Source organism: Schistocerca serialis, chromosome 1 (genome assembly GCF_023864345.2).
Source record: "Schistocerca serialis cubense isolate TAMUIC-IGC-003099 chromosome 1, iqSchSeri2.2, whole genome shotgun sequence".
Taxonomy (NCBI): domain Eukaryota; kingdom Metazoa; phylum Arthropoda; class Insecta; order Orthoptera; family Acrididae; genus Schistocerca; species Schistocerca serialis.
The window spans coordinates 808,592,869-808,606,197 of NC_064638.1; the positions used below are offsets into that span (position 1 = coordinate 808,592,869).

The 13,329-nt window shown below is 48.2% G+C and overlaps 1 protein-coding gene across 4 annotated transcripts in view; it reads left to right on the forward strand.

The window, feature by feature from the left end:
• The window catches only part of LOC126484080 (synaptic functional regulator FMR1), a 261,579-nt gene that overhangs the window by 108,814 nt on the left and 139,436 nt on the right, over positions 1-13,329 (forward strand). The gene's annotated exons all lie outside the window — the stretch shown is intronic.

The window sequence follows — 13,329 nt, forward strand, 5'->3', positions numbered from 1 at the left end:
AACATGCCACAAGAAAAGTGAATTTTTTAACATTGAATACCTAACTTGATTATATCAAAATGTATTCTTTAAATCTTTGATCATTCACAGCAAATAAATGAAAAGATAGATCGGGCTTTAGAGTTCTATAATTCATCGGGTAGAAAATAATTGTCCAGCAAGTGTGTTTTTAGCAAGCCCCAATTTTTTAAGAATGAAACTCACATGTGTAAAAAAAAAAAAACAACCTTCAAACATCTGATTACTTCACAAATGGGTTAATGTGTTAAATATTTGACATTAAGCATGTGAGTGAACAGTAGCTCAGAAAAGATGGGAAATTATGTTTAAACTTTATTAGAAGTCACTAAATGCTTTCATAATAAAACACTGGATGAATATAGTCTGTGTAATTTTGCACTCCATTTTAAACAAAAACAGTATATTCGTACATGTCGATGTTTGATGTCATCTCGTGGACTATTTCTCTTACATTGATTGTTTTGCAGGTACATTCAGAGATACATATAGATACTGTCTGCAAAGGGTACTGCAAATAGTTAGTAGTAAGAAAGTTATAAATTAAAACGTGATGCTGAAGTTTTACTGTGTGAACAAGGAAAATGTAGTAAGCAATAAACTGTGTGTACTCATTCTGATTACAAAGACTTGGATGAGGCATATTTGCAAGGTTGGTTTGACTACACTTCAGAAATTTCTCTGGGGAGCTCATACATTCCCTCCACACAGTCCTGCTCTCTCCCTATGCAATTCTGAGGGAAGGCACTTGTGGCCGTTTATTTAGACACCTGGGTACAATCATGGTTATGTAGGCAGCTGCAAACATTTTGCCATGAAGGCACTGACCACCTTATCTCAAACTAAGTGTATTAACAGTTATGGTGATTACCTTTGAAATAATCAGCAGTTTACTTGCTTGCCTTCCATCTGTCTCAATTACATTTGACTGCTCCTTATAACAAGTATGGTGCGTTTATAACCAAACAGCATAAACTGTCACACCCAAGAACAACAACAAACTCTCAGAAATAGGTGAGGCTGCTGCCGGAGGTGATCACAAATGACCAGTAAACACTCTCAAGCTGAACTGCTTTATATTTCCCCTAAACAACAAATTGGGAGTAGTTCAAAATTCCCTTAGATTTTATGTATTTCAAATGTAAAATAAATTTCCTTACAATGATAAAAAGTGAAGTTTAGGTTTTCATATCCCCAGAAGTGATTGTGGGATAAACCTGAAACTTTTCACACAACAACTTGTTAATACGAGGTCTTTGAATATAAAATTTCAGGCTGCTCCTGCTTTCCAGTAGTTTACAGATTAAGTGCAAAGTTGACCATTTTTGTGCATGGCCGAAAATTGGTATTTTTAGCCCACTTTTACAAAAAGTTTCCCGTGAACTCTTACATCATTTTCATTTTAAGGACCCTGTTCTAGACCACCTAAAAAACTAGTTTTGGTTTTGCAATATGAGCACATAAGAGCTTAAAAAGCAATGACAGGGTGGAGTTGCATTAAAAATATGCCCGTATTCCATCGGTACTCAAATCTGACATTTTATTATCTTAGAAGATTGTTTAGTACACTCTGGGGATGGCAGTATTATAAATCCTGATTGCTAGGAAGTGAGATTGAGTCAGTAGAAATGAAAACATAAAAAAAGGGGGTGTCTCATGTCGAAAGTCATCATGATGTATTTCAGCCTGTTTTTCTGCTAAAGGTAGTACAGAATCATACAGGTTATAAGCTTGATGTTCAACTGTGTGATACCAAGGCATTGGAGATTATGGTAGTAAAATCGTTGTGTAACAGCTGCAACACACTCGCTTGGTTTGTGGTTTATGTGATTAAAGCATCCTTCTGCTCAGTGGAAGTATCAGATATTTCCAGTCAACTAGACTTTTTCATAATTACATGCAGCATATTGTCCTGGCTGGAGGTCCACTATAAATATCTCTCTTTCAATCTGCCACTAATTTTGTCCAGAAAAGATGGTGCATCATCTGAAGCTCTACTGGTTTGAATTAGTGTTTCATCAGTTTTCTCCAGTTCCCGCTAGGGTATGCCAATGTTTAAACCACTCTTCTCGTAAAGCTTTCTTTTGTTCAATTTCTTATTTGCTGATGAAATCAAATTTAATGCCATTAATGCTTGGTGCAAAAGTGAAACAGAGCTACATGTGTAAGAATCTGCTTATTAGTTAGTCATTGTGAGCTTGCTGTGTCTACTATTTGTTTTTTTTTTCTCCAATCCCATCATAAGGTGATTTTTCATGACTTGTAGCAAAAAATTCCATTCTGTTCTCATTCCAAAGTGTATTTTATTACAGGACAAATATAGAATTTTTGAAACTTTTGTATTGGGCACTGGAGGCATCACTGAAATCATAGATGTAGGGATATCTGAGCAAACTGTGCTAAGTTTTTAAGGAGCTCTTGATAAAATGTGCACATTAGTTACATCAGGTCCCAGACAATCACTGACAATGCCAAATCCAATGGATTCTACATTCTGATTTTGGTGGAAACAAATGACAAATAGGTGGAGTGTTTCTTGACTACACTGATGGGAAAAAATCGCAACACCAAAAAGTAATTAATGTAGGTAATGAAATTTCATTTGTCTAGCTAAAATTCAAAGATGGAAAATGCAGAAGGCGATGTAACATTGTGAGAAGGATAGCTGTTACTCATCATATAGCAGAGACCGTGAGTCGCAGATAGGCACAACAAAAAGATTGTCAGAAAATGAGTGTTTGGCCATTAAGACCTTTGTCGGAGATAGTGAGCATGCGCCACAGTCTCTGCCTGCTGAAGCCACACTGTGAGCAGCAGTGCATGATGGGAGATGCAACCTAGTGGTGTGGACGTTTGGAGGAGGCTGTGTCAGGGAGGGATAGCAGGTGGGTGGGAGTCAGTAAGGTGTTGCTTTGGGGGGGGGGGGGGGGCGGCATACAGGGACAAGGTGGAAGAGGATAGGGCAGTTTGGTGCAGTCAGGAGGTTAGACGGGAGGCAGGATGGGTTAATGGAAAAGGAGAGTGGTAAAGAGACTGTGGGTGCATTGGTGGAATAGAGGACTGTGTAGTGCTGGAATGAGAACAGGGAAGGGACCAGAGGGTCAGACAAAGACTAATGAAGGTTGAGATCAGGAAGATTACAAGAACGTAGAATACATTGCAGGGAGAGTTCCCATCTGTGCAGTTCTGAAAATCTGGTGTTGGTGGGAAGCATACAGATGGCACAGGCTGTGAAGCAGTCGTATAAATGCAGAACATAGTGTTGGAGGGCATGCTCAGCAATGGGGTGGTCAAACTGTTTCGTAGCCGCAGTGTCCGCCCCTGGTAGCTGAGTGGTCAGCATCACGGAATGTCATACCTAATGGCCCAAGTATGATCCCCGGCTGGGTCGGAGATTTTCTCCGCCCAGGAACTGGGTGTTGTGTTGTGTTGTTTGTATCATCATTTCATCCCCATCAACGTGTAAGTCACCGAAGTGGCATCAACTCGAAAGACTTGCACCTGATGGGAAGCCCTAGCCACACAGCATTTCCATTTTAGCCAGAGTTGGTCGGTGGCCATTCGTGTGGACACACATCTTGTTGGTTGTCACATCCACATAGAATGCAACACAGTGGTTGCAACTTAGCTAGTAGATCACTTGACCGTTGCCAGAAATCATTTACAATGGCTAAATTTCTGCCAGTTCTTTCTGCAGTATCACACAAGGAACATCCAGCTTATCATAGCCATTTTTCATAATCTATTTCGAACACAGTGAGGTGATAATAATGGAGTGTTTGTCATTTTACACATTCTTGACTAACATAAACTCACCACATCCAATCTCAGCGGTAACTAATGCCCACAACTGGTACAGCATGTATTTTAAGCAAACCTGATCTGCATCCTCATAATTGCGCTACTAGCACCACTTAAGCGACTGGGGCGAAATTTATACGCAATAATTTCCTGAGAATCATGCTCTACGCAATAGCTGGTGACTGCAGATGCTACTGCTTCTGATCCAGGATGTTTTTACATCGATGTGTAGCACACATTCTTTAGATTCTAGTCTGAAAAGTGCCTTGCTGAGAAGCTTCTCATAATTTTCACTTGCTGCTGCTGCTGGTGCTCCACTAAACATAAGCTCAACGTTCTGAAGTAGTACACAAATTCAAACTGCCTGCATTGCAACTATATTCTGTTCATCATAAAAATAAACCTGATGAAAACATCACACCATATATTATTCTGTGTTTTCTTGAATGTCATTGGATTTTGTTCCATGTGCAGCAGAAGCAAAACTGTGTCCATTACAGTCAAGTATGATCATAAGAATAAGTTTTTTATGCTGTATTAAGCACACAGACTTAACAATAATGCAGGACAGCTTTAGTGCCACATTTAACTTGGACAGCACTGGCCGGCCAGCTGGTCCAACTAATCTGCAATGATGTGAGCAGTGCAGTTCAGACATAGACAAGTAGAAAAACAGTACTTCTTCGAATGTCATTCAACTTTTAAAGACAATGAAATAATATTTGGCGAAACTACAGCACTACCGCATCCTTCTTAGGTGACCAGGCAGAAAGCATAAATGCTCTCGTTCTCACCTAACATAGGACTTTTTCACGAATCCTACTTGTAATTAGAATACTAATGTAAACACATGGGAATTTTTCTGAGCAAGCTTTGTGTAATGCAAAAGCATACTGTGGAGATTTCACCGTATTGTTGAATACTGAAGCCACTGAAAGTATTAACTACAGTCAGTCATCTGGTAATCTCTTAGCTCCTTACTTGTCCGAATCTGAGAAAGACAGACGACGAGTCAGTCAACAACAGAATCTATGAAGCCACACAGGCACCGCAGTTTCTCCTCTTCTTTTATGACGCACCATTGTATATCCCACCAGCTTGCAGCAGTTGCATGTGAAAATGCTGCGTGCATTAGTTCCAGTGCACCTGGTAGCTTAACAGTCTTGTTATTTCTCCGACATCCTCTAACTTGGCTCCAGATCAGTTCTGTTGGGTTCATATTGTAACGGGACGGAGGCAGATGTAAAAATGTGGCATTTGTATGGTGTGATAATGATTGTTTCTCATGTTTCTATGACACGTATCGCTCTAGTTCTTGTGAGGCTTCATCTGTGGTGTAAAACTTAGTCCAAATAAAGTGTCTTTGGTTTTCTCACTTTTTTACTAAAAATTAAATTCTTATACTTTCTTAATGTAAACAACCTTTATTAAGTCTTTCATTACATAGTGATAATTAACAATTTATATAAGTAATGAAAACAGGCAATTTGCGTGTAATATGTAATTAGAAACAAGACAACGTGTGTTATTCATAAGAAAATGTGATTAATTTTACAATTATGATATGTAGGTATTTCAAATTGAATGAAAAGAAAGATACCAAAGGTGGGACTTGAACTTGAACCAGCAATCCATGAATTGCACCTGATTATTAATCTACTATGCTACCGATTCTGCTATATATCCAATATGCATTTGTATCTAAACTGTATCAAATACAATCCCTCGGAAAATTTCAAAGCCAGAATTTTTTGCCTCCCCCCCCCCCCCTCGAAAATTTTTGAAAAACATTTACAACAACCTATTTCTCGGCACTTCTTAATCATGTTCACTATGAAGCAGGAAGCACTCTCCATTGCATATTATCAGCATGACAATCACAGCACAACAGTACAGACTGTTACTCTATTGATTTTTTGGATAAAAGCTACATAGCTAAAGCATGATTAATAAAAACCTTGATGCCTGTTAATACATTAGAATGTCTTAAAGTTTCATCACCACTGCCCACAAACTCTACCACAATCTCCAAACTTCCCCTCTAGCTGACAAACCATGTCTCAATGATCTACTACACCTACTCCATGCTCCAAAACTCCGTCCCACCACCACACAGAATCCAGAACCTTAACAGACCTGCAGCACAGTCACGAAACTTTCCTCCAGAAGCATTAATCCCACAGAAATATCAGTCCTTTCCAAAGGCCTCACCTTTTCCCCACTCCCAAATTCAATTGTGCAGGACTTCTCTCCTTCTCCCGGTCCCTACAGTGGACACACTTTTTCGCCACCAATCAGACTCAACCGAAGACCAAGATTGAACTTTGCCTAACACAGTTCACTCCTCCATCCAGCTGTGATCATCCTCCCCCACTGCCCCCATAACCACCCCCTGTTAACTTTCCAGAATTTCTTAACCTCGAACCTTGCCTCACCATCATTCCCCAAATCCTTCAACATTCAAACTAACCTTACATCCACAGAAAGAATTGCAGTCTACCATCTAAAAACTGATCCTGACCTTATAATCCTACGTGCGGACAAAGGCTCCACCACTGTCGTTTGAACCGCAAGGATTACTTAGTGGAAGGACTCCGCCAGCTGTCAGATACCTACATACCTTGCCACAGTGACCCCATTCCAGTAATCCAGCAGGAAGTCCAGCCACTACCTAAAATCATTAGTGCCATCCCGGAGCCTCTCCCCAGAGTCCCTCTATCTACTCACCCCTAACACGACCCTGCACTACTACCTTCTACATGCTTCCTAAAGTCCATAAACCTAACCACTCAGGATGCCCCATTGTGGCAAGTTACTGGGTCACCTCTGGGAGAATCTCTCCTCTCGTAGACCAACACATTCAACCTATTACTCGGAAACTATTCTCCTATATAAAAGGTACCAACCATTTCCTCGACCGACTCTCCAGTTCCTCTCCCTTTACGACACGGTGCCCTGCTTGTCAGTATTGATGCCACCTCCCTGTACACTAACATTCCTAATGCCCATGGCCTTACTGCTATCGAACACTACCTTTCCAGATGCCCTATTGATTCCAAACCAACAACCTCCTTTCTAGTCTCCATGACCAACTATATCCTCACCCACAATTACTTCTCCTTTGAAGGCATTACCTACAAACAAATCCATGGTACGGCTATGGGCACCCACATGGCACCATCCTATGCTAACTCGTGGGCCATCTAGAGGAATCCTTCCTAAAAACCCAGAATCCTAAACCCCTCACCTGGTTCAGATTCATTGATGACATCTTTGCTATCTGGATTGAGGGTGAGGACACCTTATTCACATTCCTCCAGAACCTCAACAACTTCTCCCCCATTTGTTTCACCTGGTCCTACCTCAACCCAACAAGCCACCTTCCTAGATGTTGACTTCCACCTTAGAGATGGCTAACCCCCTGCGGGTTCGGGGGTAAGAATAGGCCCGCGGTATTCCTGCCTGTCGTAAGAGGCGACTAAAAGGAGTCTCAAACGTTTCGGCCTTCTGTGATGGTCCCCTCTTGGGTTTGACCTCCTTTTTTTTTTTCCCCAATTTCCGTTGTCAGTGCGTGCCATTTGGGGAAGGACACCTTACGTGGTGTTTTTCTATTGGTCCATCATGCTCCACCATCTTGCATGTTACCTATTGTCGTGTGGGGGGGACTACGCCCAACATCTTCTGGGTTGTCTCCTTCTCGCCTTGTGCGCACTCTTCTTCTTAGCGCCTACGACAACTGTGGACCCTTTCAACACCTAAAATCCAGCACGGTAGCCAGTCCGTTGTGGTGGGGTCGTCATGTACCCTCTTTGTGGTAGCCCCCTGACCACGCGGGGATCGCACTACAGATGCCAGAGCTGTTTCCTCCCCATGCATGCCAAGGAGTATGTGCCCATCTTGTCTGGGGCACGGGGACTCCAGGCAACGGGATATCGGCCAGGTACCCGTTGCTTTGGCTGGGTGGCGCCCTTGGGGAGAGCCCTCGTTCGGAGTAGGTGGCATCTGGGCGGATGTGGCGCAATGAAGCGCAATAAATCACACCAAGCTGGTGGTCGCACTGCCACCAGCGTCTCTAAGCGTGGTAGAGTAGACTTTGATGCTGCACAATATGACCCTCAGTCGTTCCCCTCGTTGGCTGCGCCATGGGAAGGACGCCGATCTAGTGCCAAGCGGGAGCCTTACGTACCGCAATACCTTGTCTGCAGCAGGACTGATGGTGACTCCTTTCTTATGACGAAGCCTCTGTTTTTTGTGGAACACCTGGAGGATAAGTTTGGGGAAGTGGCGGGGTTGTCTAAAATGAGGAATGGGTCCATCCTCCTCAAGATGTCCTCCCCAGCCCAGTCACGAGCGTTGCTCTTGTGCGATAAGCTGGGTGACGTCCCTGTTACCGTCACTCCCCACAGTAGCTTAAATATGGTCCAGGGGATTCTTTACCATCGTGACCTCTTGTTACAATCCGATGACGAGCTGAGAGCCGACTTGGAACGACGTGGTGTACATTTTGTCCGTCGTGTACATAGAGGGCCCAAGGCTAACAGGGTGGTCACCGGTGCCTTTATCTTGGCCTTCGAGGGTGATGTCTTGCCCGAGAAGGTCAAGGTGATGGTTTACCGTTGCGACGTGAAGCCATACGTCCCTCCCCCGATGCGGTGCTTCCAGTGCTGGAAGTTTGGGCATATGTCCTCCCGTTGCCCATCCAGCACTACATGTCGAGATTGCGGACGCCCCTCTCATCCCGATTCTCCATGTGCGCCTCCGCCTGTATGTGTCAACTGTGGGGAGCACCACTCTCCATGCTCGCCGGATTGCCCCGTTCTTCATAAGGAGCGGAAGATCATGGAATTTAAGACCCTGGACCGGCTTACTTATCGAGAGGCAAAACTGAAATATGAAAGGTTGTATCCTGCTTCCATTCGACCATCTTATGCTGCAGCCACGTTATCGTCGCCCACGCGAGCGATGGTTGTCGCCTCATCTGTGCCGCCTTCAGTGGGCCCTGGGGGCCGTGTATCTCTGTCTGCCCCCCTCGTGTCTGGGGGCAAGCCTTCCTCTGTTGCCCCCTTAGCAGTTGGGGGCAAACGCTCTTCCGTCGCTCCCCCCACGCTTACTTCGGGAGTGACATCTGCTCCACAACCGGGAGGCTCGCTTCCTCCCCCTCCTTCTCCGCCGGCGTTGCCTCCGCCGGTTCCTCTCTCGCGGAAGGGGTCCATCGGGGCTCTCCCTTCCTCCGTTTCTTCTCCTTCCCAGCCAGATGTCAGCCAGTGGCTGAAGGTTCCGCCACCTGCTGGTCGTAGGGCTTCTGCGTCGTCGTCAGCCTCCGACGCTCCTTCAGAGAAGCTCTCCCAGCCCTCTCACCCTAAGGGCCGACGTGAGAAGAAGGAACGGCATGTGTCCAGGAAGAAGGACGTTCCGGTGGTTTCAGCACCGCCTGCTGTACATAGTCCTGGCTCCGGGGATGAGGTGGAGATCCTCGCCTCTGCCGCGGATCTCGCCCTCACGGAACCCTTGGGGGCCTCTCCTATGGACTCAGCTGACTCTCCACCGGTGGCGGCAGTTGGCTCTGAAGTGCTCTCTGCCTCTTAGTCGCATTCACGCCCTCCCAGTCCCTTCCTGCTTCCATTCTCCAATGGAACTGCGGCGGTTATTTCCGCCACCTGCCTGAGCTCCGGATGCTTCTGAGTAATTCCCCTGTTCTCTGCATTGCTCTGCAGGAAACTTGGTTTCCTGCACTGCGGACCCCCGCCCTTCGCGGTTATCGGGGATACTATAAGAACCGTGCTGCCTGTCAACGAGCGTCAGGTGGGGTTTGCCTCTTTGTTCACCACTCTGTCTGTAGCTCGCCAGTACCCCTTCAGACGCCTTTAGAGGCAGTTGCTGCCAGGGTTGAGCTCTCGCCGGCTATTACTGTTTGCTCTGTTTACATTCCTCCGGATGGGGAGCTCCCCCGACATGTCTTGGCTGCGCTGCTGGCTCAACTCCCGCCACCATTGCTGCTTCTGGGCGATTTCAATGCCCACAACCCTCTATGGGGTGGGACTGTCTCTGATGACCGCGGTCGGGCCGTGGAGCATTTGTTGGCTCAGCTCGACCTTAGCCTCTTGAACACCGGTGCTCCCACGCATTTCAGTGTTGCCCATGGCTCGTTCTCGGCCATCAATCTCTCTCTTTGCAGCCCCGGACCTGTCCCATCCCTCCACTGGAGGGTGCACCCTGACCTGTGCAGTAGTGACCATTTTCCCATCTATTTGTCGCTACCCCAGTGTCGTTCTTCTGGGCGCCTGCCCCGCTGGGCTCTCCACAGGGCAGACTGGCCGGCTTTTACTTCTGCTGCAGCCATTGAGTCTCCCCCACAGGGTGACATTGACGAGGTGGTCCGTGTTTTAACCACGTCCATCATTTCAGCGGCCGAGGCTGCCATCCCCCGATCTTCTGGCCTCCCTCGGAGGAAGGCTGTACCCTGGTGGTCGCCGGAGATTGCTGAGGCTATTCACGACCGTCGGCGGGCTCTCCAGCGTCATAGGCGGCACCCGTCTCTCGAGACCCTCATCGCCTTTAAGAGGCTCCGTGCCTTGGCCCCGTCGTCTTATTGCACGGCGTAAGCAGGAGTGCTGGGAGAGGTATGTATCATCCTTGGGCTCCCATGTCTCCCCCTCACTCGTGTGGTCCCGGATCCGGCGGATTTATGGATACCAGACCCCTATGGGTGTCCCTGGGCTCTCCTTCGACGGCGCTGTCTGCACGGACGCTGCCGCCATTGCTGAACGGCTTGCTGCGCACTTTGCTCAGAGCTCTGCGACTGCATCTTATCCCCCCGCCTTTCGCTCTCTCAAGGAGCGAGCCGAGCGGACGCCGTTCTCATTCCACACGCGTCGTTCTGAAACATACAATGCTCCTTTCAGCGAGAGGGAATTCCTCGCTGCCCTCGCCGATTGCCCTGATACAGCACCAGGCCCAGACTGCATCCACGCGCAGATGCTGAAGCATCTCTCCAGGGACTGCCAGAGACACATTCTCGCGATATTTAATCGGATTTGGAGCGAAGGCGTGTTCCCGTCGCAATGGCGAGAGGGTGTTATTGTCCCCATCTTGAAGCCCGGTGCGGACCCACTGGTGGTGGACAGCTATCGTCCCATTACCTTCACCAACATTTTGTGCAAATTGCTCGAACGTATGGTGGGGCGGCGTTTGTGTTGGGTCCTTGAGTCGCGCAGTCTCCTCGCTCCATCCCAGGGTGGCTTCCGTCGGGGCCGGTCTGCAGTGGACAATTTGGTGCGGCTGGAATCTGCTGTCCGTACGGCCCTTGCCCGACGTCAGCATCTCGTTGCTGTATTTTTCGATCTGCGGAAGGCGTATGACACCACATGGAGGCATCACATCCTCGCCACGTTGCATGAGTGGGGTCTTCGTGGTCGGCTCCCGGCTTTTCTTCAAAGCTTTTTATTGCGCCGCTCTTTCCGGGTGCAAGTCGGTGCCACATCTAGTTCATCTTATATACAGGAAAATGGGGTCCCGCAGGGCTCAGTGTTGAGCGTCTCCTTATTTCTAGTGGCCATTAATGGTCTGGCTGCAGCAGTGGGGTCGTCGGTGTCTTCTTCTTTGTATGCCGACGACTTCTGCATCTCATTTAGCTCCACGACTACGGGAGTCGCCGACCGCAGGCTGCAAGTCGCCGTTCGCAAGGCAGAATCATGGGCTCTGACTCATGGTTTTCAGTTCTCTGCACCCAAGACTCGAGTTATGCACTTCTGCAGGCGTCGGACGGTCCACCCTCATCCTGAACTTTACCTCGACGGCCACCTGCTTGAAGTGGTGGACACTTGCCGCTTCTTGGGACTCGTGTTTGATGCCCGGCTCACATGGGTTCCTCATGTTACTCAGCTGAAGCAAAAATGCTGGCGGCACCTCAACGCCCTCTGCTGCCTTAGCCACATGTCTTGGGGTGCAGATCGCTGCACGCTGCTGAGATTGTACAGAGCCCTTGTGCAGTCCCGGCTTGACTATGGGAGCCTGGCCTATGGGTCTGCGTCACCCTCAGTGTTGAAGTTGTTAGACCCCATACACCACTGTGGGGTTCGGCTTGCAACTGGCGCTTTTCGCACCAGCCCCGTGGATAGTCTACTGGTGGAGGCCGGGGTTCCCCCGCTGCGGATTCGCCGCCATCGTCTGCTCGCCGACTATGCTGTCCACGTGCATTGCTCGCCAGGCCATCCCAATCGTCCCCTGCTTTTCCCTGCCATGGTCCTCCATCTGCCCGAACGGCGACCTAGGTCTGGGCTTTCCGTAGCTGTCGGTGTCCAGTCCCTGCTGTCAGAACTGGGGTCATTCCCTCTTCTGCCTCCCTTCCGGGTCCGTACACCTACGCCTCCCTGGTGTTTGTCCCGGCCGTCCGTCCGTCTGGATTTGGCACAGGGACCTAAGGACTCGGTTCCGCCTGTGGCCCTCCGTCGCCGTTTTCTTGCGCTCCTCGAATCATTTCCGGGCTGTGAGCCTGTCTACACTGATGGTTCCCTGGTTGATGGTCGCACTGCCTACGCTTTTGCTCACGCTGCCCATGTTGAGCAACGCTCCTTGCCGGCTGGCTGCAGTATTTTTACTGCAGAGCTGGTGGCCATCTCGCGCGCTCTTGAGCATATGCGTTTCTGCTCAGGTAGGTCCGTCGTCATCTGCAGTGACTCCCTGAGCACCCATCAGGCCATCGACCGCTGCTATCCCTCTTCTCCTCTGGTGTCCTCTATTCAGGAGTCTGTTTCCGCCATTGCCCGTTCTGGTCGTTCGGTGGTCTTGGTTTGGACGCCAGGTCATGTTGGCATCCCGGGGAACGAACGTGTTGACAGGCTGGCCAAAGGGGCGATCGACGCCCCAGCTTTGGAGATCGGCCTCACAGCTCGCGACCTGCAGCTGGTGTTGCGCCGTAAGGTGCTTGGGGTGTGGTCTGTTGAGTGGCGTGGCATGACAGCCCCGAATAAACTGCAGGCTGTCAAGGAGACGACCGATGTGTGGCGCTCCTCCCTGCGGTCTTCTCGCAGGGAGTCTGTTATCTTGTGTCGGCTCCGCATCGGCCATACATACCTGACGCACCGCCATCTTTTGCGTCAGGAGGATCCCCCCCTGTGTCGGTGTGGGTCCCGGCTGACGGTCGCCCACGTTTTATTGGAGTGTCCCCGACTGCGCACCCTTCGGCAGTCTTTTAATCTCCCGGGCACCTTGCCTTTGATTTTATGCGACGATGCCTCCATGGCTGACAGTGTTTTACATTTTATCCGTGCTAGTCCTTTTTATGGTTCCATTTAGAGTGGTCCTGCACCTTTCCCTTTGTGTGTCTCTTGTCCTCGAGTCTCTCATATTTGGTTGCAGATTTTAGTGTGTAGTCGGTTGGTTGACTCTTTCCCTTTTTTGTTGTCGTGGTCAGTCAACCAGTCTCCGGTCAACTTCTTTTGTTCTGTTTCCTTTTGTCTGGTGTCTTCGTGTCTGTAGTGTTCGTTACCGCATTTGTGTTCCTTTAGGGCC